Genomic DNA, 23,537 nt, shown 5'->3' on the forward strand with positions numbered 1-23,537 from the left:
AATATCCAAATTCACATTTTTAATAAAGAAGGAATGGGAAACTAGAGTTTTTGCTCACTTTCTTGCTGGCATTTCTCACACTTCACAAAGCTATTCCAGAAATGTCACAAAACCGATTTTATGAGTAAAGTCTTTGTAGCTTCTTAGGTTTAGTCAGAGCTACTTAAAAAAGTACAGCTGTGTCTTCTTCACATGTTCTTTAGTTTCTTCTTTCTCAAGAAAACCTACATTTTAATGTCACATGTATTTGAAAATCAAATTAAAAAAAAAAAAAAAAGCTGCTGATTTGACTGGAGAGGAACCTTCAGTGATGATGCATGAGGCTTCTTCATCCTCAATAGTGGATGAAAAACCGATTAGACAGACTGGGATTGGTGCTTGCCTAAGATCAGCGGGTTCCTTGTTTGCAAGAAGCAGTCAACACCCCAGGACTGCCCCACATGCAGTGCAGTGCAGAAAAGAGCATGCAGGCGAAAAATTGTTCCTCTAAAATGAGCTGCATGATGGATGGATTAAGTGACACTTTTTTTGTTTTGCCAGTATGGAAAATCTCAGTTTGTGAGCTATTGTTGCAGAGGACTAGCAATTTAGTCAAGCAGAAGAATGAAGCAGCAGTTTTGGGATAATTTGCCTTTTAGTGAAACTGAATCATGCGAACAAAGTAAAGCTCAGCTCAGGGTCAGCAGGACATTGTTCACTGATTATCTCCTGGTATGTTCATCAAGTTATTTCAGAGAGAACACTGTACAGTGCTTAAGGCTATTTTTAAAAAAAGAATCTCTGCAAAAGGATCATGTTGAGTGTGGAGAGCTGTATAATGAACGCCTCTACCTATAAAATCCTCATATTAAGAAAAAAATGTAAAAAGAAAGTCTTTCACAGAAGTCAGAGAGAAAATGAGCATTTTCTTGCTCGCTTCTCATATTTCCTCCATTAAGTCTCAGGTGTATGTAACCACTGAATCACTGCACCCTCTGTTCAGACGGTCTAACAGAATGACCAGTCTGTGCTTTCGTATGAATCAGAAGAATCTCAAGCCTTCCTGTTGTTTCAGTACAGCTTTTAACACCCTCAGGCTCAGCAAGGAATACAAGCAGTCCATCATTTCAAACCAACATATTCTCCCAAATGATGGTTTCTCAGCGTGTTTTCTCAAAACTAAAAGTTAAAAAATGAAAACAAATCTAGAAGAATGAGGGTAAACAGAATTGAGCTTAACAGACTTTTATGGGCCGCTCTACATGTTTTTTTGTTTGAGGCCAGCAGCTCAAAGCTATATTAACCACTACTTCCAATGCATTGAGAAATCTGTTGTCAGATACTATACAACTAAAACTCTTTGACGTCCTACTTCAGAAAACAGCAAATAGGTTCGGTTAAAGTTGGAGCTAAAACTGGGAAAGTCTGACCCATTTCACACAGTCTCAGGTCCAGTCAGTGTGTAAATGAATATGTTTTAAGATAACATTTTCCTTCCTCTCCTTGTGAATAAAACAAGGTATAAAACTTTAATGTAGAGATGTAACCTTTTTTCAACAAGGTCAGCACTTGCATTGGGATAATAAAAAGAAAATCTAACACGTTATAGTAGAGATTAATGAATGAACTCATTGGACCACTTTTTGCCATATCCATACTAAAGTGATATAACTAATATGTATGAAAGACTTTTGTATCTATGTTGATGTATCCATTAAGTGTTGCCTTCAATCGACTGTGTTGGACCATTATAACACTCATGGCACTCATTGGGTGTCATGAGTGTTATAATGGTTTGAGCACAAAATTTAGAACATTCAACTGATTAATTTTGAACTTCTCAGACAAATCAAACACTTAATTTAATGGAACTGCCAGCTATGTAGGTAATGTTGGAATAAAATGACCAGGGGTAAGTGCATGCACAGCATAGTTCTGAAGGGTAAGTGCATCTTTAAGATAGCACGTAAGTCTATCCATTCAAGATAAGGCTGACACAATTGTCTACACCAGAGAGACTAAAACACATTAAAAGACTAATGTAGGAATCTATTAGGTCAATTGAACTTTTGGGCAGAAAAGACTCCTTTGTAATTTTTAAACTGTCCATTATGAGTCTTACACTTCTACAGATACTGTTATAACCAGTTTTCTCCTAGTATGAAGTACACAATCTAAAGGAGAAGCTGTTGTTCATCTAGCAGCCATAAACATAACTGTTATGAGGTAGGTTTAATCCAATTTTTTAGTGTTATTCATCATTTATTGTTTTAATGAATGTGTCCTCGGTGCAGGATTAAAATAAAATCCCATGGTCACTTGTCAGTCTACTCTACCTGAGCAGTGACCTTTAGGAAGAGCTATAAAACACTCTGCAAGAGTCACTGACGTGAACATTACACCCAGGAGTTCAGTCAGCATATACGGACTTCTTGTGGCCACAACATGTCAGTAGATTAAATACCAGTAAGACCTCAAGGCCACTGTTAAACTACTGCATTAAAACAGACTAATCACTGTTAAATATTCATTGGGTAACTATTTGTTCAAATAATTATTTTACCTTCTCCATCAGTTCGTGTCTGTGTGTGAGAGTAAGGGGTTCTTCCTGTCTTTTTGTATATCTATTCAGCACCCACTTCGTACCAGGAACAAATTGAGGCTTTGCTGAGCCTGTTGACATCTAAAGGATAGCCTGCTGTGGGATTATACAGGCTCATCACCTGAGGCTGTGTGGCTTTCCTCTGTGTTTGCTTCACCGGTAAAAGGCAGAGACATAATTCTAAGATATTGTTTGTTTCTTTTTTCTTTTTATGGCACTGATCTTCTTTTGGTAGCAAAAACTTCAACGTCTCAATTACAATTCACAGCCACTACTTTAAACTGTGTATCCTGACTGATATGGCCCATAACCACAAGTTTATCAGGCTGGGACACAGTTGGCATTCACTATCACACATTCAGCTCCAGCAGTGAATTATGTTTTTGCTCTGATTTTATTTTTTACACTGTCAGTGAAACATGCTGTTTGTGTTGAAATTTGCAGAAGCACAAAATGATCACCCGAGGCCCAAGGCGCTACATTTTTTAGCACTCACCTAATTTTCCTATTTTTGGCGGTTTCCTCTTCATCCCAGGATATGCTTGCCAGTGGCTTATTATAACTAATTATGGCACAATTACACCACTTCATGTAATCATGTGGAACACAAGCCATGCAGCGCAACACATCTTAGTTACAGTTTAAGGGAAGAATGCAAGCTAAATGACTCCATTCATATTATAGAAACAATATCAGCTTAGATTTGGATAAACCAGTGTTTGTTAGCACATCTATATATTATCATTGCTTAGAAACAGGACTAAATAAGAAAATAAGGGGCCAAATAAGGGACTTTGTTGTAACACCCACTGCCTTGTCTCAACATGTCCTTAGGCAGCCGGACACTGGGTTATGGCAATATTGGGATGGGCTGTCTCCTAAGTTATCATTTATCTCACCCCAAAATTATCCTTTTCCTAACCCAGTCACTGAAAGTGAAAGTAAAAGCAGGAAAACCTAAAAGATTTAGTGAAAGAGAGAAAAGAAAGCATAAACAAGTGCAGGGCACAAAGGTCCAAAATGGGAAACAAACCAGGATCTGGTGGCTGATAAATCTGCAGATTTAGCAGGTCTGTTTCACAGACCTGCTACTTCTTGGTGGTTAAATGTTTCAGCCCCAAAAGATACCTTGTTTGTAACGCTGACGCAAAGGGGACATTTAATGAAATTGTATTATGTGAGGCAAGGTGGACATGAAAACTCCGAATCTTACCCTAAACCTAATTCAGATGCTGCGGTGAGACCTTAACAGTGGGATGCATATAAGAAAAAAACAAAAACAAAACAATGAATGGAAGCAGAGTTAAATAGAACAGCTGTGTGAACATTACATCTGAGAGCATGGGGCATGTAACATAGCCCCTTTATCTCAGAGGCTAATCTTCTGCATTGTAGCCTGCTTTTAGAACTGCATTTAGAATGCATCATTTTTCACATCAGTAAACACACTGAGTTTGAGGACTTTGAAGAAGAGATTACATAATGGTTGACTGCTGGGGTGACTGAAAAAGACAACTCTGTACACAAATGTAACCAGCCTGAAATAATTTTACTAAACGATTTGAATATGGATAATTTGTTTGCAACCTCATCTATATTACACTCTATCAAGATAAGTCCTGTCAAAGAAAATGGGGTGAAGTGTGCGTCAAACTCAATTTCCAGTGACAATCAATACAATCAAACCACTGAGATGTGGGCTGTTGTAACACAGAGAGATTTATAAGGAGAAAAATATTTTACTGTCTGAAGCTTCATAATTCCTCTCAACTGAATGCCTAATAAACAAGCAAAGGAAAGGTTGGTGTTCAAAAGCAGCGCAGAGGGAACACTGTGTGCATACTGTAGGCTCATGCTGACTATGAGACGTAAACTCACTGCTATGAGACAAGGACGGTGCTTTGCAAAGAACCCATCAAGAGAGCAATCATCGGGGAGGACCTGAAAGGAGCACGGTGAGATTAAAAGACCTGCTATCAATTTATCAAAGACGCCGCTGAGAGGGAACTTCAACTTTAAGGCAGAATTGGGACATTTTCCACCTAATGACTGCAATTTATAACAGAGCATGGACAACTCTGAAACTAAAATCTTGAGAGCCAATTATAATAAGCACTTAAAGTTGCATCCTTGTGAAGCTTACTTGTTGATGGTGCTACCGACTGCACAAAATATGCTAATAACTCCTGAGAATTTCACTCAAACGGACACAAATGTATACCGCAGAGCTCAAGAATATGGTGTGGCACATGTCAAATGGGATTTAAGGTGCAGTAGGAAAGGAATGAAAAGATGTCAAGAAAACATGAAAAGAATAATGCTCCTTGTGTAACTTGGCTAACAACTTTGTTATAGAAAAACAAGCGGAGCAACAAATTTCTTGTCTTCTTCTTTCATTTACCACCTTGACAAACTCTGCAGCAGAGTAAAGATAGTTGCCTATGTGCAGTAGCATCTGACCTTTTTGGAGCCAGTCTGGGCGACTCTGGCTGTCTTACTGTGAATAATAAGTGGGCCTGCTCTCTCTTTGACCACAGACCTTCATCCAGACAGTGATTTCACATGTTTGCCAATGCCAATGACTCATTACTTCTGTCTTTTGTGTGTGTGAGTGTGTGTGTGTGTGTTTCGCACTCACCATTTCTTTATTTTGCTCAGGGGCTTAGGAAGATAAGCTGTTCCAGCCCCTCTCTAAATTACAGCTCCTTCACTGTAGCGACATCCCCAGCAGAGCCTGAATGTTATCACTCCACAGCGGCACGAGGAGCTGTCCATTTTAGATCTCTGGAGCTAAACAGTTTTTGTTGCTAACCTTGGGGCCCACTGCACATGAGCAAGTAAGAGGAGCAATCCTGATGGAGCTGCTGTCATGCTCTTGGTGAAAACTTCAGCAGTGTCTGTGTTTTCTTGCAGTGCAGCAGGAAAAAAGTCAATGAATTTGTAGGTGTAAATTTAACAAGCAGCATTCAAATAACACAAACACAGTTTTGTCAGCCTGTTTATACATTAATGATATATTAGTGAGTTCGCTAAATAATGTATTGCTCACTCACAGGCTATGCTAACATTAATATTTACCGATAGACGGAGCAGCTGAGCCAACAGCTCATGTGAGGTGGCACTAAGATCAGCTTTTATCTTGACCTTGTTCATCTAAACTACAGCTATGCTAAATTAAGTTGACCCTGGTGTAGGGGTATTTTTTATAGAAAACAAGTTGGGAAAAGGAGGAACATTTGTGACAATGCCACCAGCACAACCACAACTCTTACCATCAAGAAGCAAAATGTGTCTTATATCAGGGATAATCACTTCTAATCGCCATGTTGGCAGACATGTTTGCCACCTTTCCCCTCTGAGGCTGTGATCCACAGAGTCTGTGAGCTGTAATTTACTGTAACAGGCAAGGGTACATTACACTTCGAGGTTGTTGATAGAAATCCATCTTACAGTCAGCTCTAGAGTGTGACTTGAAGGTACAGAGAGTAACAATATAAAGTCTTTAGAGCAACACTCGGCTTTCTTTTCCATTTTCCTTTCAGTTTTACGAACATCAAATATTCAGACATACTGTATTTGTAAAGAAAACAAAATAGCATATATCCCATAAAGCATATTTTTATCCTGTATGAGACACTGGAACCCACATGACTGCCTTTTACTTTCAGTCTATCAGCTCTACTGAACGCTGTGTGAGCAGCAAAAGGCTTAACTCAGAGGCTTTTAAAATGTAAAAGTTAGTTGAAATCCTGTAGCTTGAGTGGGCTGGAACTGCTGACTGTGATGAATGAACCCACCATTAAATGATGGGCGCCACTGTATTCAAAAGTGCAGCAGTAACAACAACAGGGAATTCGTGTGGGAGGGGAGAAAGGGGTCACAGTGAAACTAAAATGCCAACTCTCAGTGTTTGCAGTCCTACTGGGTCTGGAATCGAAACAAAGAGAAGAATGGGAAACATAAAAGAGCAGGGAGGGAGTGGGGTTATAAGATGAATTTACCTTTTGTAATCTGATGCAGTGTAATTTTTCCTAATGTATTTAAAGTGCTTAGTCGTGATAGCAAGAGTTTTAGTCATATCCCAGACGTGCTGTCATCCATACCAGTTCTATAATCATGTCACCAGAAAATACCCCACTTCCCACTGAATTGCTCTCGAGTTTCGCATCCGCAGTCTCTGCTATCTGTGTCCCTATGATCATATTGGTTAGTCAGCAGTGACATCTTAATGTTCCGACTTGTGTTTCACAAAGGAAGGGAGCCGTCACCTGTGCAAGCTCCCTGAGGTTCTCTAAAAGCTCCACAATGGCTCTACCTTCCACAAAATGTAGCTCACTTTGATATACTTTAGAGTCAAGAGCTTCCAGCTGTGACCAGCAAGAAGAAACCACATCAGAGTAGTGTTGTGGCCAACCCCCAATCCAGCGCAGTAAGGTGAACTAGCAGATGCAATAGAATGGCTCTTTGTGAAAAGTTAAGCTGCTACCTAAAGGTGATGAAAGGTGTATGGCAGCCATTTCATCTTCAGACAGCTCATATGTAGTAAGTCGTTGTTCTCCTGCTAATATCCACTAAAAACGTGTGCTAAAAATACTTCTCTCAATGGGAAATTAGCACTATGTAGATGTTTTACAGAATACTTTTTGGAAAGAGCTCTGTCATTGAAATAATGCATTAACGATCTGTCAGACAGTTCACAATGAAAAACCATGCCCACACTGCTTTATTTCATTTTTAGGATTTAACTTGCTTTTCCATATATTAAAAAACCCCTGAAACATTTCCCTAAAATCACTAATCATTCCACCAATCTCAGGTCTTAATGTCCGACCCTATGCTCTAAGGATAAGAGACACTTGGAGACTTATCATATTTTAAAATTCCTTTGGCACCACCACTCTACATGAGTGAGATTTAAAAAAAAAAAAAACCTCAACAAAAATGAAGCATGACAAATGCTTCTACTACGAGGAGGCCTTTTTACTGAATGTTAGTAACTCGGTAACCTCCATCCTTCTTCATTAAGTGGCTTTACATGCATGTATGAGAACATACCGGATCCCAAGACCTCCAAAACTTCTGTGCTTTTACCCCCACAAAAACAAACAAAAAACTGCGGCTCATTCACCAGCAGTATTTTTTCGATTGCTGCTTTTTTTTTAAAGGTCACATTTGAAAATACCAGCACTTAGCATTAAGGTCGAGGAAAGATTGTGGCCTAGCAAGTAATATATGGTTAATTTATTAAATGTTAAGGTACTGTGATGGCTGCATGTACAGCTACACAGTGGTAATACCCACCATGTTAATGTAGAGGCTTATACATTGCATTCACATTTGTCTTTAAATATAGGAATTAATTTACAGGACAACAAATGCCTGGTTTTGGCTTAGAATTAATTCACATATCCACACAACACTGCATTCTAAAATAAGTACGCACATTTTAGTTTACACTGTTATGTATGATTTAATCTTTGTTTTCTGAGTTACCTTAGTTGCAGCTGCTCCAGTCCCTTGATTGAGGACCCAAGAGGTGGAAAAGGGGCGGAGCGAGCCTTGATGGAAAGCTGCAAATTTGCTCATTCCATGACTTGGGACCATGGGGGGGAATTGGAGTTCATTATGTCATTAGTTAGGTTTTGTGTGTTTTACCCCTTTTTGTGGGCTTATCAGCCACTATTTAAGTTTCCCCTTTGTCTGGTTAAGTTAGGTCAGTTTGTTTGAGTTACCAGTATAGTTTGTTAACTTTGAGTAGAGGGCTGTTATTTTGACCTCTTTTACGGGCCCAAGATTTTGACTCTTTTTGCATGATTTAACCAATTATGTTTTTGGGTTAAATAAAAAAATCCTTTTTTGGACTTTAACCTGTGCCTAAGTTTCCTTCGCTGCTCAGTCCATCACAGGTACTAAATCACTTGAGGAATAAAGTCACAGTGATTGCCTCAGTACATCCTGTTTTAGTACTTAAGCAGGAAGTAATGGTTTTGCTTTACAGAGAGTTTTCTTCTAGGCATTCAGGCCAGTTTAGATATAATGTAATGGTTTCGGAGAGAAGGACCCAAACACTGGACATTACAAGCAAGTAAATCCAAAATCATCCAGGAAAACAAGATTAAAAAACAGCACTAGGAAGTGAGCCGTAAAGCTTGATTCCTGCAATTTATAAGACAATCTGGTAGGTGGAAAGTGGAAACAGGGGAGTGTGTATACTGTTGTGATTGGCTGACTAAAGACAAGTGGAAAAGCAAAAAAAAGGGAGAAGGATGGATACACCATGGATAACAAAATAAACAGTGATCAGACAGTATTGATAGGAATCCAAAAACAGGACATAAAAAGCTTAATTGTCACAAGTGGAACGTTTTTTAGATATTCTTCTTATAATTAGCAAATCGAGGATAATCTGTAAATTAAAGAAGGCAAAGTGTGGTTAACAGGTTACTCAACATAATTGAAACATCACCTCTGAGTGACCATAAGTCATATTCATAACTAATGTACTGTATATTACTGTCAACATTAAGGTGTCTGTTGGGTTTATCTAGGCACAAACCCCGCTGGAACAAAAGCCCAAACTGCACGACAAAACAAGACAAGACAGAGCTCTTTGTTTTTGTGGCTCGTGAGGGAAGTCAACCCAGGCCTTCACCTGTCCTTAGCCAACTTCAACTGATTCCTTCACTACAGCCCTTTTTATTGTCAGCAAGCAATCATTCATTAATATGCAATTACAAATACACGTGACAGTCTTAAGCAGGCATATCTGAGCAACATCAGTGTCTGTATTCTGTGGGTGCGTGGGTGCGTGTGTGTGCGTGTGTGTGTGTGTGTGTGTGTGTGCTTTCAGCCATTCCATACATAGACATACAACCTTTCAATGAACTTAAACTGTGTGTATGAGGTGTGCAGAAAAGCAGAAGTAAGCGTCTTGCTAAACTATAAAAACAGGAACTTGCAATAGGTCATATCTCAAATGAACATTTAAAGGTGTGAAGTCTTGCACTTCAAAAGAAACAGAACATCTTGCTTTTCAAATGTATAACATAGCTCATCTCTGGACTAAGCTGCACTCTAAATAAAGAAAGCACATTTTGTCAGCACAGACACAGATAAAGGAAATGTTAGAAGGTTGAAAATAAATCCTCTGACTGTCTGGCCTTTTCTTCATATTGATAGTCATATTAGGACACATAAAGGCAATGATTATATATCTATATATTTTAGCACAAATGACAATATAAAAAAATATCAATTCCAACAGTGTCTTTACTTGGTCTTTTATTTAAATTGTGTGGTTCTCAAGGTGTGATGTAATGGACATAAAAGCAAAACTATATTCTACTGAGTTGGAAAAGGCCTCTGGGTTACTTCATTCAAGTTCTCCGGTGGGAAGCTCCAGATGCCACACCTGAGACTTTGGAGAGAGTTGGTAAAACAACAGCAGACTTTTTTTTTAATGTTGAGAGCTACTGATTTCAAATTGTTCTTCTCAAAACACTGATGTGTCATGTGTGCCAAACTGAATTTAATAGTAGTTCGATAAAGGAAGCGATGGAAATAATGGTTGCAAGAAAAGTGGGAAAGAAATCTGTTGGATTTTTTCTTATTAATGGGTGGATATTTGTAGTTTGTGTCAAAAAAATGAAAAGAATCAGTGATGAAGGCATAGGACTCTACAGATGAAAACCAGAATAACTTTTACATATGACAATGGGCGTAATTTGTGGTGTCCATTATACAAACAACAAATCACAGCTGAACAAGTGTAAAGAAACCTTAAAACCTTCAATGGATATCAGTTCTTCACACATATTCCATCTAATCTAGAGAAGTTAGATAACATTTAAAGACCATTGTGTTCTGAGGTGAGCAAGCAAGAAGGCAAACACGCAAAGCCAGGAAAAAAATAAAGAAAGGAATTGCTGGAGCTATGTCTAGGGGCTCCACCCCAACAGCTGATGTCTCCAAACACTACATCAAGTGTCAGCTTCACTCTGCACATATGCCGCACTCCAGCAGCTGGGCTCTAGTCAACATGAATGCAAACAAAAGACCAACGCAGTGACAACAGTAGTGATGATTAAATTCATTAGGGAAATGTCTCCCTGTAATGCATGGCAATTTGAGGTGAAGAAAGCACATGAAAATGCCCTGCAGCTGCACTCTCTTCCTGAGTGCTACTTTTCTGTATATTCATTATTTTAGCAGAGATCAAACGTATCTGACTGCCTTTACACTCCTCCCAGCTTCAAGCTTAGATCCTTTTCTTTATTTCCTCAGCATTCTGTGCATCCATACATCTTTCTGCTGGTGAAGGTGAGCGAAGAAGCCATGAGGGAGAGTTTTCTTCACATAGCAGACGAGATGTCACAGAGGGTTTAAGGCTAAATCCCAAGTTATTTTCCACTTAATTTTTGAACTGCTATTGCCCTCCATAAAAGCTATTCCACAGACGCTAACAGGAATTGATCCCCTCTCTATTATTTCCCTGTGCCTTGCTTAATAAAAAAGTCCTCCTACATCTCTCTCATAATTTCCTTCACAAAACAACAACTTTCTAACGTTCTCTGTGAGCCTTCTGTGCACGTTGAGCTTCTCCCCACGGTAAAGCTGCCCTACTTCTGAGTGCGTCCTAAGCATCCATCTGCCATACTCGTAAATTGTGTTTCCCTGCGATTGCAGGTTATCTCATCTGTCAAAGCAGGCCTATCAATTTCACCAAGCAGTCTCGACAGAAGGCATTAGCCCTCCAGCGTCATTCTGGCATCAAGCATTGACAGACAATAAATGCTAGTGATATCAACATATCAGATGAGCACTGCTGACAGTTCTGTTGGGACTGTTAGCAATGAGCAGCTAAAAGCTAACAGTTGTTTTCTGGCTACAAAGGCATGTATATCAGTTAAAGGAAGGTAAAAAAAGCTTCAAATTGCTAAACTGTAAGCAATAATTAAATGCAAACAGCTATGCGCCTTGTGCTGCATGTTAGCTGATAGCCAAGCGTTAACAACACTGAAGGAATAATTTGAATTAAAGTTTTAAGATTAATGCCTTACAAATCCTGGATCCTACAGTTTCCAAAAAGGAATTCTAACACCTTTAGCAGAAACATTCCCATGTGTTTCAAACGCCGGGCCCTCTTCTGTAACACAGTTGCTCAACACTACACACTCAGCACACCCAGTCTAAACCAAAAAAAGAACTAGTGACATCACAATTCCTGTAATGACATCATTCTTCACGAGCCACATGAGAAAGTGTGTAACTGCTGAGGCCGAGTAGAGCCATTCACACACAGATGCATTCAGGGTTAGAGCATCATATGAGTGTTTTCTGTTCCTTAAAGTGGGCGGGCGGGGCTTGGTTTGCAGTAGATAATTTATTCCTGAATTAGAATCTACCAGTGTTTAAATCAGAATCTATTCCTCTTTGTTTATTGTTACTGTCAGTGCAAGCTGATTTAACCATGATTAATCCACAAACATAATGAATGTCAAGTTTGTTTATTTGTTGTTGTTTTGTTTTTTCATTGTCATTTAGTATAAAGTACCAAATGACAATGAAAACACTATGACAACATAAATGAGGGCACGTGTTTAATGACCTCAATAGAGAATAGCAAACATAGCATTGAGACAGACATTTCTCTTGTGAATGATGGTGAGCAAGTCCAGGGGTATATCGGCCAAACAGACTCAGACTTCAAGTGAATAATATGCGCCTCCATGGGTTTTTGGTTTATAAAGAGTTATGACTTAGATATCAAATGAAATAATAGCTTCTGCCTATTATTTAGGATTTATTTCAAGTATGCACAGGGATTGTTTTTTATTTTCTTTCTTTCTTTTTTAGTAAGAAAGGCTCTCTCTTCACCAGAGCAATCTTGATTTTTTATTTATTTATTTTTTTAAATTAAGCCAATGATTACATTGTGAGATAGTGATTTTCATAACGATCCATTTTCAGAACAATTTGATGTCCAAACATCGCCTCTATGCCACCACCAATACTAAATAAACAATCATAATAGATAGCTTTTCCAAATACTATTCTCTTTATCTAAACACAAGCACCTGGACAGTGCAATGACTGAAAAATAGTCCTATTAGTCCTACATAAGCTATTCCTGCTCCATTCAGACACATTGCACATTTGGACAATGAGATGGACTGTAATAAATTAGGCCTACGTGGCTCTGGGAATAAACAGGGTGTGGCGCACCTGTCAATGAGTCATTTTGCATCAGAGTATTGCTTGTTTTTTGTTGTTGTTTTCGGAGTAAAGGCTGTTGGGTCTCTACAGCAGATGATTTCCTTTTGTTTTATTTTATTATTATTATTTTCTTTTTACAGAAACTTCCTCACTCTGTGTGCTGGAAAGAAATTCTCCATGGTGGGGACAGTCTGGGTTGGGGCGCAGCCATCGATGTCGATAAAATATCAGTACAAATCCCTCTGTGGAAAGGAAACGCTCCCTCCGGGCGCAGTTTGACTGCGCTGTCCGTGGTGCTGAAAATACTTCAGCGGCCGCGGAACAGGTTCCACCTCCGGACACGGAGTTCGTACTCCGTCCCCGCAACTGCCAAGTAATCCACAAGAGGGTGGTGATTACAGTGGGTGGTGGCGTTGGAGCCTCATGGCGGCCATCCCTTAACCACACACACTCACACACTCCCGCATTTGCGTACCTGCCAAACTAATATTTTCATTGGCGATAACCAGCACATATCGGACATGCGATTAATACCTTCTTTTATTCTCTCTCTCTCTCTCTCTCTCTCTCTTTCACACACACGCAGCAGCAGCAGCAGCACCAGTCCATCCGTGCAACTTAAAGGGAGTTTAATAAACGTCTCAGCCTACTGTAATCACAGGGGGACGTTTTGGAAAGAGTAGGCTAATCTCTTCCTTCCCTCAATCCCCCCCCCCCCCTCTCTCTCTCTCTCACTCACTCACTCACTCACTCACTCACACACACACACACACACACACACACACACACACACACACACACACATTTGCAGACCAGCAAAAGGAGCACGTTTATGCACACCAAGAATTAGCATGCATCGGACACAACTCCCCATCCTCTCAGCCTTATGTCCAAGCGCAGTGTTATTTTTCTACATAGGTATAATAAAGAAACGTAAAAATACATTAAAACACAGCATCCGTCGGCGTAAAGCTCCGACGTTTCTCCGCCGATCAAGTTACTTTCTGAGAATACCTGTAATTGCCCAGAAGTGTGAGCCGCTCTTCACTGAATTAACACAACGCCTGCCTTCATTCCGCAAATACAATCGAATGATGTATCACTTGGGTTTAAATCCATCATCGGTGTATTAGAATTACACTAAAAGATGATTTGTAACCAATAGACGCAGCACATATACATAAAAGACAATGCAATAAAACTGTTAAGTGCATCTTCAATCCCCGTGTAGTGTAAGACAGGCAGAACTCTTGCACGAATCGGACATTTAAGGTTTCGACTTACCTTTAAGGGCAGGAAAGTATCCATTATGTGCCGCCGCGAGCTTTAAACAGTACACTCTTTTTTTCCTGCTTCGAGTCTAAAGCCGCTCCCTTCCCATTCATGCACTAATTCCAGAAGAGGAACTGCAAAAGCAACTGCCCGACCAGCCGCATATCGCTTCTTCTCTCGCTCCTGACAATTTTTCCCCCCACCAGCAGATGCTCTGGAAAAACCTGCGCTTTTGCCGGGAGCCAAGCTGCGACACAGAGCTTCACAGCATTTTTTGTAGTTTTCCCCTTTAAGTAAAAATAACTAACTCGCTGCTGTGTGGGCTCGTCTGCATATTTCCATGTGAGAGTGCAGCTACATGGCACAGGCGTTTGTCTATTTTTCCCCCCGCGGTGCAGTAATTACTAGTGTCCACGTCCTTGGAATCGGTTGCTTCTCTTTTGCTCCTAAACACTTATCCAAGCAGAAAGAATGTCTCCTTTTAAAACGAAGTAAAAGCCGTAGGTCCAGAAGAAAACTTTCTTGTTTGTTTTCAGTGATTCGGAAGTTATTAGTTAGTCCAAGAGTGAGCAGATGGCGAGACGCGAAATCTGCGCCAGAAAGACTGCAATGGAGCGGCGGATAACCCTAGATGGCACAAACACCATGAAGTATCACGGAGCCCAATGGACAGGCGGTGGGTGGGGGAGAGGGGGGCAGAGACAGGCAGGTCACCCAGACGTGCAGTGCATGTATGCAAACACCCACTGTAGGGAGTTTGTAGCAATAATTGCGCGTAAATAGCCACTTTGGCACGGTCCACAGCAAGCACCGTTCTGTCTGCAGAGGATTAACGATCACGGATTAGCGTGTGCTTAGGGCTCACTGCAACAAAGTAGCCTATCAGGGCTGTGGGCGAGCCTGGTTCTGTAGCATGTTACAATCTGTATGAGTATGTGGGCATTTTTCCTGTGCATTACCCTACCTGCAGAAGCTCTTAAATGCTTGCAGATTGCATTCTCTTTGACCTTCAAAGACCAGCAGAACTCTTTAAACAATTAACAGATATTCCACAAAAAGTGAAGAAGGGAATGAACTGGTAGATTTACTGTGGTCACAGGAAATACATGAATAAATATTTAGAATAATCAGTGTTTCCCCATTAACTGAACTGTGGAACTGCTCTCTCAGCCCTTTTTATTCTTAAGTTTCTCATGTTGCTTTTTCCTGATGTCCTTTTTGGTATGGCTTCATTTATCACTATGGCCATCTTCCTCTGCTTGTCTACCAATAGCATCTCTGGTTAGTTAACTCAGGCCAGAAAACATCATAGCAATCTTCCATTGTCCAATTTTTGTGAGACTGCATACATTTTAGCCTTGTGTCCCTGTTCTTATGTGACAGTGGCACCAATTGTGGTCTTCTACTGCTGCAGCCCATCTGTTTCAAGGTTCTATGTGTTCTGTGTTTAGGAAAGCTCTTCTGCTTTTTTTTTTAGCAGTAAGTGCTTGTTTGAGTTACTGTTGCAGTCTTAGTTGAGGGCGATTGTGGCTCAAGAGTTTGGAGTTCGCCTTGTAATCGGAAGGTTGCCAGTTCGAGCCCCAGCTTGGAGAGTCTCGGTCGTTGTGTCCTTTGGCAAGACACTTCACCCGTTGCCTACTGGTGGTGGTCAGAGGGCCCGGTGGCGCCAGTATCCGGCAGCCTCGCCTCTGTCAGTGCGCCCCAGGGTGGCTGTGGCTACAATGTAGCTTGCCATCACCAGTGTGTGAATGTGTGTGTGGATGACTGGATGTGTAAAGCGCTTTGGGGTCCTTAGGGACTAGTAAAGCGCTATACAAATACAGGCCATTTACCATTTTAGTCACCTAAAACACCTTTCTTCCTTATTCTGATGCTCCGTTTGGAATAATTCTATGTGTGCAGATCCACCAAGTTGCTCCCACGTAATTGGATAATATGATATTTGTGTTAATGAACAGTTGAGTAAAGATCAAAACAATAAGCTCATTAGCTTTTAGGACTGTAAGGTGCGCCTTCCCCGGGTGGTTCCTCTGGTTACAAAAGACTTAGATAAGAGACAGTCAGATTAATACGTGTGTCAGAATATTTTAGTTTGGAATAATTATTTTCCTTTTATTGTGAAAATACTGAAATGAAATACAGCAGTGAAGAGGTGACATATTATTCATCATACTTCTGTTTTTTTCTCAATCTATTCATGGATAAAGAAATGCTCAGTATTTAAGTCTATATGCATCTGACTCTGAAAACATCTGACCTGTTAGAACTTACATCAATTAACTATTTGAATTTAAAAAGGGTTATTTTTCATAATATCCATAAAAGTAATTAAGTATGAGAGTGATTAAACAACATAAAATATGTTTTGAGCTGTTAAAGAGCCGCAGGACTCCAATCACAACGTTAGGATTAAAGGGATTTATTATTTCAGCACCTAAACTATATTCTGATGCCTAATGTGGAAAATGATTTTGGTCCAGCACATGGGGAAAATTGCTGCATTGGAGCTTAGTGACATGAACATTTTTTTTTTATTATTCCAGGTGTAGTATTGCACACTTTATAAATCAGTTGTTCTTCATAAGCCGCAAAATAGTTCACAGCCAAATCCCAAATAATGAAAAGTGAAAGTGTGCAAGTGCATATTTCTTTGCATATATTCACTACATCAATAGGACATTTTTTCACGTTAACTCAGTTCAATTCAATTCAGTGTTATTTATACAGTTCCAAATCACAAAAGCATTCACTTCAAGGTGCTTTATATTTTAAGGTAAAGACTCTACAATAATACAGAGAAACCTCAACAATCAAACCCCTATGAGCAAGCATTTTGGTGACAGTGGGAAGTAAAAGCCCCCAGCAGCCTAAGTCTATTGCAACATAACTAAGGGTGGACTCAGAGTCACCTGATCTAACCGTAACTATAAGCTTTGTCAAAAAGGAAAGTCTAAGCTTAAGAGTAGAGAGAATTTCTGTCTTCCAAATCCAAGCTGGGAGATGATTCCACAGAAGAAGGGCATGAAAGCTGAACACGCTGCCTCCCATAGTACTTTTAAATATCTTAGAAATCACAAGTATGCCGACAGTCTGAGAGCAAGGTGCTCTATTGAGATGATATGGTACTATGAAGCCTGATTATTCAGGACCTTCCATGTGAGGAAAAGGATTTTAAATTAAATTCTGCATTTAACTTGCGCCCAGTGAAAAGAAACCAATGTAGGTTTTTATGACAATTTGATAATAACTTAAGACGTTTGGATCTTTTACTTCATTGTAAGCGTGTAAAACATATAACTCACATGCCAGACAAGTTAGTCCAAAAGGGAGCTTATGCTATTCTAACTAAAATTTAATAAATAATCCCAAATGAATTATCTCTTCATGCTTTATGCTTGTGCTTTTTTTTAACAGTGAGAAACAAAATATGCAAAACCTGAAAAAATCTTGCTGAAATTACTTTTATTTTTCTCAGGGATGTTTCCCACTTCTAGACTAGTTGTTCTTCTTTACAGTTAAAGAATTAGGAAAAAAAAAAAATCAATTATAATTGTTGTGCGGTACACTGGTCCGGCCCACCTGAGATCCAGTTGGGCTGTATGTAACCCATAATCTAAATATTGTTACACCACTGATTCTGTTCATTGTACAAAGACTTCTATAGCTGGCAGTGACAGCATTTTTTATATTAATCACCAACACAAATTCTGCATTAATTACTTATATAGTGAATCAAAGTCTTTTAAAAAATAGTGTTCAAATGAAAATATTATGACAAGACTTGCAGCATTATGTTGAACACAAACATATTTATCTGTCTTGACAAGAAATTGATGGGTTTTTTACCAAACTATTTTCTAGTATAAACATTTGTTATACACTCATGAGTGCTAACACAAGCATTCAGTTGAAGAGATGATGGTCATGTGACAGTTAATTTGTGTTAGGTGCATGCAAAGCTTTCATGTTACTTCATAGCACTAAAGTTTTGTGTAAAAGATTGTTCCTTTATAGCGAGTGTAATGCTTACTTACGTTAGGTTAATAACTATTTTTGTATCCACTGAATTGTTTTTGTATCCACCTAGGGAATGTCTGGAGGAGGAGGCACACAAATATGTTCACTAATCCATTAAATCCACAAAGGATCAATAGTTCAAGCTCTTTCAGAGTAAAACAAACATTATATTATTACCTATTACATCCAGACTACATTTTAAAAACATGAAAGTAAATCCTGTTTTTCATAACCAGGTATTTGCTGCCGTGCTAGCAAACTGAAGCGAAACCATATTCAGTCAGACACACTTAAAGTTAATGAAACAATATCCTTTGGTATTCAGCAGTTTGAAATAGTGCTTTCAAGGCTTTTGATGAGTCTATTTTCAGACAGTGTAATTAAGCTTGATCTTTTAGTACCATTGATTTATTTCTTGATGCTTAAAGGATGTCAGAAAAACAAGCGGTGCCATGAATGGAAGGTTGTCAAACATGGTAAGGCAGTTTGTTTGCTAAATAATTCATGGTCAAGGTGCCAAAGCATCATGCAATACAATTATTAACATTTCTATCTTTACATAATCATCACAACAAAATGATTGCATATAAACACCATTTCCTGGACTGAATATGGTCTTTTTCTACACAAATCAGATTTGTTCTGATCTTCAGAACCAGCAACTTTTTCATGTGTTGTTAACTCCAGCTAGTTATCTACAAGTTAGCAGGATTTTTTTTCTCCTCCAGTGTTTCTGAGCAGAAAAGATTCTCTGGCAGCTGTCTCGTAGCTGCTAGTCTCTGTAGGTGGAAGTCTCCTCCTCCCCCCTCTCATCCTTTTCTTTTGCCTTCTCTCTGTTTTTTATCGATGCAGGCGGTGGGGGACATAGCTGCTGTGCCTCTCTTGCCCACTGTGCTATTGATCTGTGTTTATATCCCTCTTTTGAGATCCACTTAAAACAACATTCTAATGGCAAAAATATCCAATTATACCAATTAGTTAAAATACTCATAAAATTATTCTTTTTAAAAGACAGAGATGTGACTGTATGTCATCTGGAACTGTGTAGATATAATTTAAACAGTGACTTCTTCACTTATTGTAATTTCTTATTGCAGGAACACAGCGTACAAATAATTTAAGTCAATAGAACACACGCAGTATTTCAAACCATGGTTCTCATTTCACGATATTTTATGGCACCAGTGAAAAGGCTAATAAACTACACTGTCTCTTATTTAATCCTGACACATATTTGTAGCAGTACTTGTTGTGACTCTTGTGTGTAGACTCTGAGCCACACAGAAGTCATTATAATGATTCCAAACAAGGCTTTTAGCTGCAGTTAAATTACAGTAAAGGAGCTGTAGGTGTCCCTGTGTAAATGGAACTGGAGACAAAGGATGCCTCATTTAGTTAATGCACATTTCATGACCAAACTGTCAAAATATAATTTGCACAGACAGATAGTTGATGGAAATAAACAGAAACGTGTTGTGGAGAAAAATGTTAAAGGACACAAAGACAAGATATAACAAAACCAGACACGATCGCTTGTTTCGCATGTGCTCAACAGCAAACATGTCAAATCCATGGCAACAAAGGCAAGAAAATAAAAAGAACAGGTAATGAGTTAGACAAATTCAGCCAAGACAGTGTGATTATGGTTTTCAGGAGGATGATAGAAAACAGAGGCAGGACTGAGAGGTCCGGCAGCACTGATGGAAGTAGTTCAGACAGACTGACGCACTTTGATATACTCTTTAAAGCACTGATTCACCTTAAGGTTTGGCCTTGCTGCAGTTAGCCTCCATTGCCACTTTAAAGATTTGAAGTTAAGGTTTGTATTTTTTACTTTTAATTCCATTATTGCTTTTTGAGATTTTTTACAGGAAAACTACTTGTCTGTCCATCCAACCATTTTTTTAAACTGTTTATCCAGTTCAGGGTCACCGGAGTCTAGAAACTACCCCATGTGTAGGTTTACAGAGACAGGTTTCACGCCCAGGGGGTCTGGTGCTCCCTGGACATGACAGGATATGCAAACCATAACAGGGATAGCACAGAGAAAGAGAGAGACAGCCAAATACACTCTCACATTCACACCATTTGCCAGTTTAGAATCAGCAATTACAATGATATACATGTCTTTGGACTGTGGTAGGAGGTTAAAATACCCACACATCTCCACACAGAGAAGCCCAAACTGAAACTCTGAAACTGAGACTCTTACAGCTCTGAAGTTTCCTGTTAAACATGGCCAAAGTTTTAAATAATGAGGTCAGCATGTGCACAGCTAGTCGTTAAGAGGCCAAAGCTCAGGCTACAGACTGTGGTTTTGTCTTGTTTTTATTTGTGGCTCTGAATGTCAACACTGAAATGGGATATTCGTCTCTCATCATCTTAGGGATACAGCCCGTCCTGTTATCACAGCAGCCCCACTAACCACTGTTCATTTTGTTTGTTTGGAAAGGGCAGTCAATCAGCTGTTAACGCTGGATGAGAAGTCTCCACCTATATTTACTCTAGAAGACGCTACAACACTGAAAGGAGTCCAATACAGTGAGTGAGTCAGAGAAGCTCACTTCTCCTTGATGCCAGGCATCTGGGTGAGCTGTGGAGGATTTGCTGAACTTGACGGTAGCTGTATTTTACTGGCTGCAAGCTATTTTTAGCCTCTATTAGTTGCTGTTCGCAGGCGTTAGTGAAACTTTTCTTTGAAGCTGATGTAACGTTTTTGGGGGATTCTGATGCTTTTTGAATAAACTCTCATATAATGTGAGAATGCAATAAAACAGTTTATCAGAGGGAAAATTTATGAGTACAGTATCCATTTTCTCTAACAAAAATCAGAGCTCACCAAACAATTAAAACACAATAAAATGTTTTTTAAATAATCAAAAAATTGATTTAAAAAATGTAAACAAATATATACAGCCTAATGAAAAAATCCCCAGTATCAACTATATTTCCTTCTGCTAGACAAACATTTGTTTATTCATTTAAATTCAGTAGTATTTACATTGTACCAAGTAATAACAACTAGAAGTTAGAAATAAAAACACGGGCCTACAATGGCAGCAGAATCTCAGTTACAAATATGTAAGTTTTACATAATCTTCAAATTCCCCATTTGAAACAGACATGATTTATAATAAGAAGAATTTGAACTTGTGATTTACAGTCTCATTTCCAGGGCTCCAAATTACTATTTTGTCAAAGCTGCTGCCAAGGTACAAGGTGTCCTTTGGCATCAGCTGCAGTAATATTGGATGCCAAGAGCAAACACTGGTAACCATGTTTTACAAAGAAAGGTTCTCCTGTTTACAACAAACTTCTTTGTCAGTTTCCTGGTTACCATTTTGTGCCCTGCAACAGTGAAGATATCAGCAAGATGGAAACTCTGGAACATATGTCTATGTTCTCAAAGCATCGATTTCAGATGGTATGGAACCTAAAAGTCTGAAGTCTTTCTGATTAGATATCCAGCTTTTCTGAACCACAACTACTTGTACCAGGAGGCAGTGTAAAAAAAAATCTCTTTTTAAAAAAATAATATTATTTTCATGTTGCTTTTATGTCTGTGAAGGTTCTCAGTCATCCAGGTCATCGTAGTCAAAGGAGCTTGCAAAGAAAAGCATCTGGACTTCTTTAAGTTTACTTGAAGACGTTTCACCTCTCATCCGAGAAGCTTCTTCAGTTCTAAGGTCAAATGGTGGAGAGTCCCAGATATAAACCTAGTGGGAGTATCCCCCCACAGAGGGACAAAAGGACCCCCTGATGATCTTCTAATCGCCTGAGCCAAGGTGTGAAACTGGGTGTGGGTCCCAATCAGCCAGAGTTTCGGGTGTGTTCATTGTGAAACCTGGCCCCACCTTATCATGCGAATTCCTGAGGTCAGATGGCCCAGGATGTGAGTGGGCGTTAAGGCGTCTGGGAAGGGATCTCAAAACTGGATTATAGATGGCAGAGAGTTGGTGTCGTAAACCCCCGCCTCTGTTCAAAGATGGTCGCTCACAGTGGACATAGATGGCTTCTTTCACTCCTCTTTCAAACCATCTGTCCTCTCTGTCCAAAATGTGAACATTGGCATCCTCGAAAGAGTGTCCTTTATCCTTAAGATGCAGATGGACTGCTGAGTCTTGTCCTGTGGAGGTGGCTCTTCTGTGTTGTGCCATGCGCTTGTGAAGTGGCTGTTTGGTCTCTCCAATGTAGAGGTCTGGGCATTCCTCGCTGCACTGTACAGCATACACCACATTGTTAAGTCTGTGTTTTGGCGTTTTGTCTTTCGGGTGAACCAGTTTTTGTCTGAGCGTGTTGCTGGGTCTGAAATGCACCGGGATGTCATGCTTGGAGAAAACTCTCCTAAGTTTTTCTGATACATATCAGAAAAACTTAGGAGAGTTTTCTCCAAGCATGACATCCCGGTGCATTTCAGACCCAGCAACACGCTTTGAGCTTTGAGCCAATCAGCTTTCGCTTTGCATGGTTTAAATCTGTGCTCTCTGTCATTCTCCATTTCCAACTCCCATTCGTGCAGTCCACCTCCTCCCCATCTCCATCTGACAGACACCTCAGTCAGAGCTCCATCCAAGCCTCAGTCTTCATCTTCACCACCACATCATCTAGACTCCGGGGTGGTCCTGTCTTAAATCCTATCACTGCTGGGATTCCATTCTGCAATGATGGGTCATCAGAGTCCAATCACCACATATATTAATTTCTCAATCTCAGTAAATCCTGTTCAGTTCTTTAAAGTAATCTCTCCTTATTGAAATGGCATAATTACCATTGAACTATGCACTTTGTCAAGTATATTGCCATAGCGTCTGTTTAGGTTCACTTCCTAAAATCGCTCTCTGGATAGCCACATCCCACATTAAAATGTGAAGCCTAGAGCTTCTTATAAATGTATCATTTTTTTTTTAAGCTTTAAAACACTAGTCATCGATTTCGTTTTGAGTTTTACTGTATCATAAATAGCACACTGTCAAAACGCTGTAGTTAAACTTAAAGGAATACAACATGCTTCAACAAGAAAGTAAGATTCAAGTATATCCCTTATTACTCCTGATAGTTGCTTTATGTCCTCTTGCCTGCATCCACTTTTGTGTTTTAAAGTTTGATTTATAAATGCTTTCTTTATTCTGTAGTCTTTGGTAGTTCATCCTGAGTCACAGAACCTTTCAATAGATGGCAGAAATCAACAGAAGGCACTTTGATGCAATAGAAAGTTAGTGGAAAGTCACCCTCCGATGTGGATGCACTCAGTCTGTATGATTTGCACATTAAAATGTCACCTTCAAAAATGTTCTAGCACAGCCAGTTTTATGTACAGGAAAATAATCATAATAATCAAAAATCAACCAGTAGAAAATGTCTGAGTTTGTTCCCTGAATGATATAAAAAAACACCTTTATTGGAAGCTAAGATTCAATCACTGAACACTTACATTTGCAGTAATTACAGAACT

The 23,537-nt window shown here is 39.4% G+C and overlaps 1 protein-coding gene across 6 annotated transcripts in view; it reads right to left on the reverse strand.

Moving 5' to 3' along the window:
* Positions 1-14,899, reverse strand: part of LOC146365608 (leucine-rich repeat and fibronectin type-III domain-containing protein 2) — a 136,353-nt gene extending 121,454 nt beyond the window's left edge. For 3 of the 6 annotated variants that reach the window (XM_084914811.1, XM_084914810.1, XM_084914806.1), the window contains exon 1: positions 14,081-14,899. The gene's annotated coding sequence lies outside the window, so the exon portion shown is untranslated. The remainder of the gene's footprint in view (positions 1-14,080) is intronic. The other 3 variants (XM_084914809.1, XM_084914805.1, XM_084914808.1) reach the window with 1 other exon arrangement.
* Between the last annotated feature and the right edge of the window lie 8,638 nt (positions 14,900-23,537).

The sequence above is a fragment of the Perissodus microlepis genome, chromosome 19 (assembly GCF_051167445.1).
Source record: "Perissodus microlepis isolate ML-2025 ecotype Zambia chromosome 19, ASM5116744v1, whole genome shotgun sequence".
Taxonomy (NCBI): domain Eukaryota; kingdom Metazoa; phylum Chordata; class Actinopteri; order Cichliformes; family Cichlidae; genus Perissodus; species Perissodus microlepis.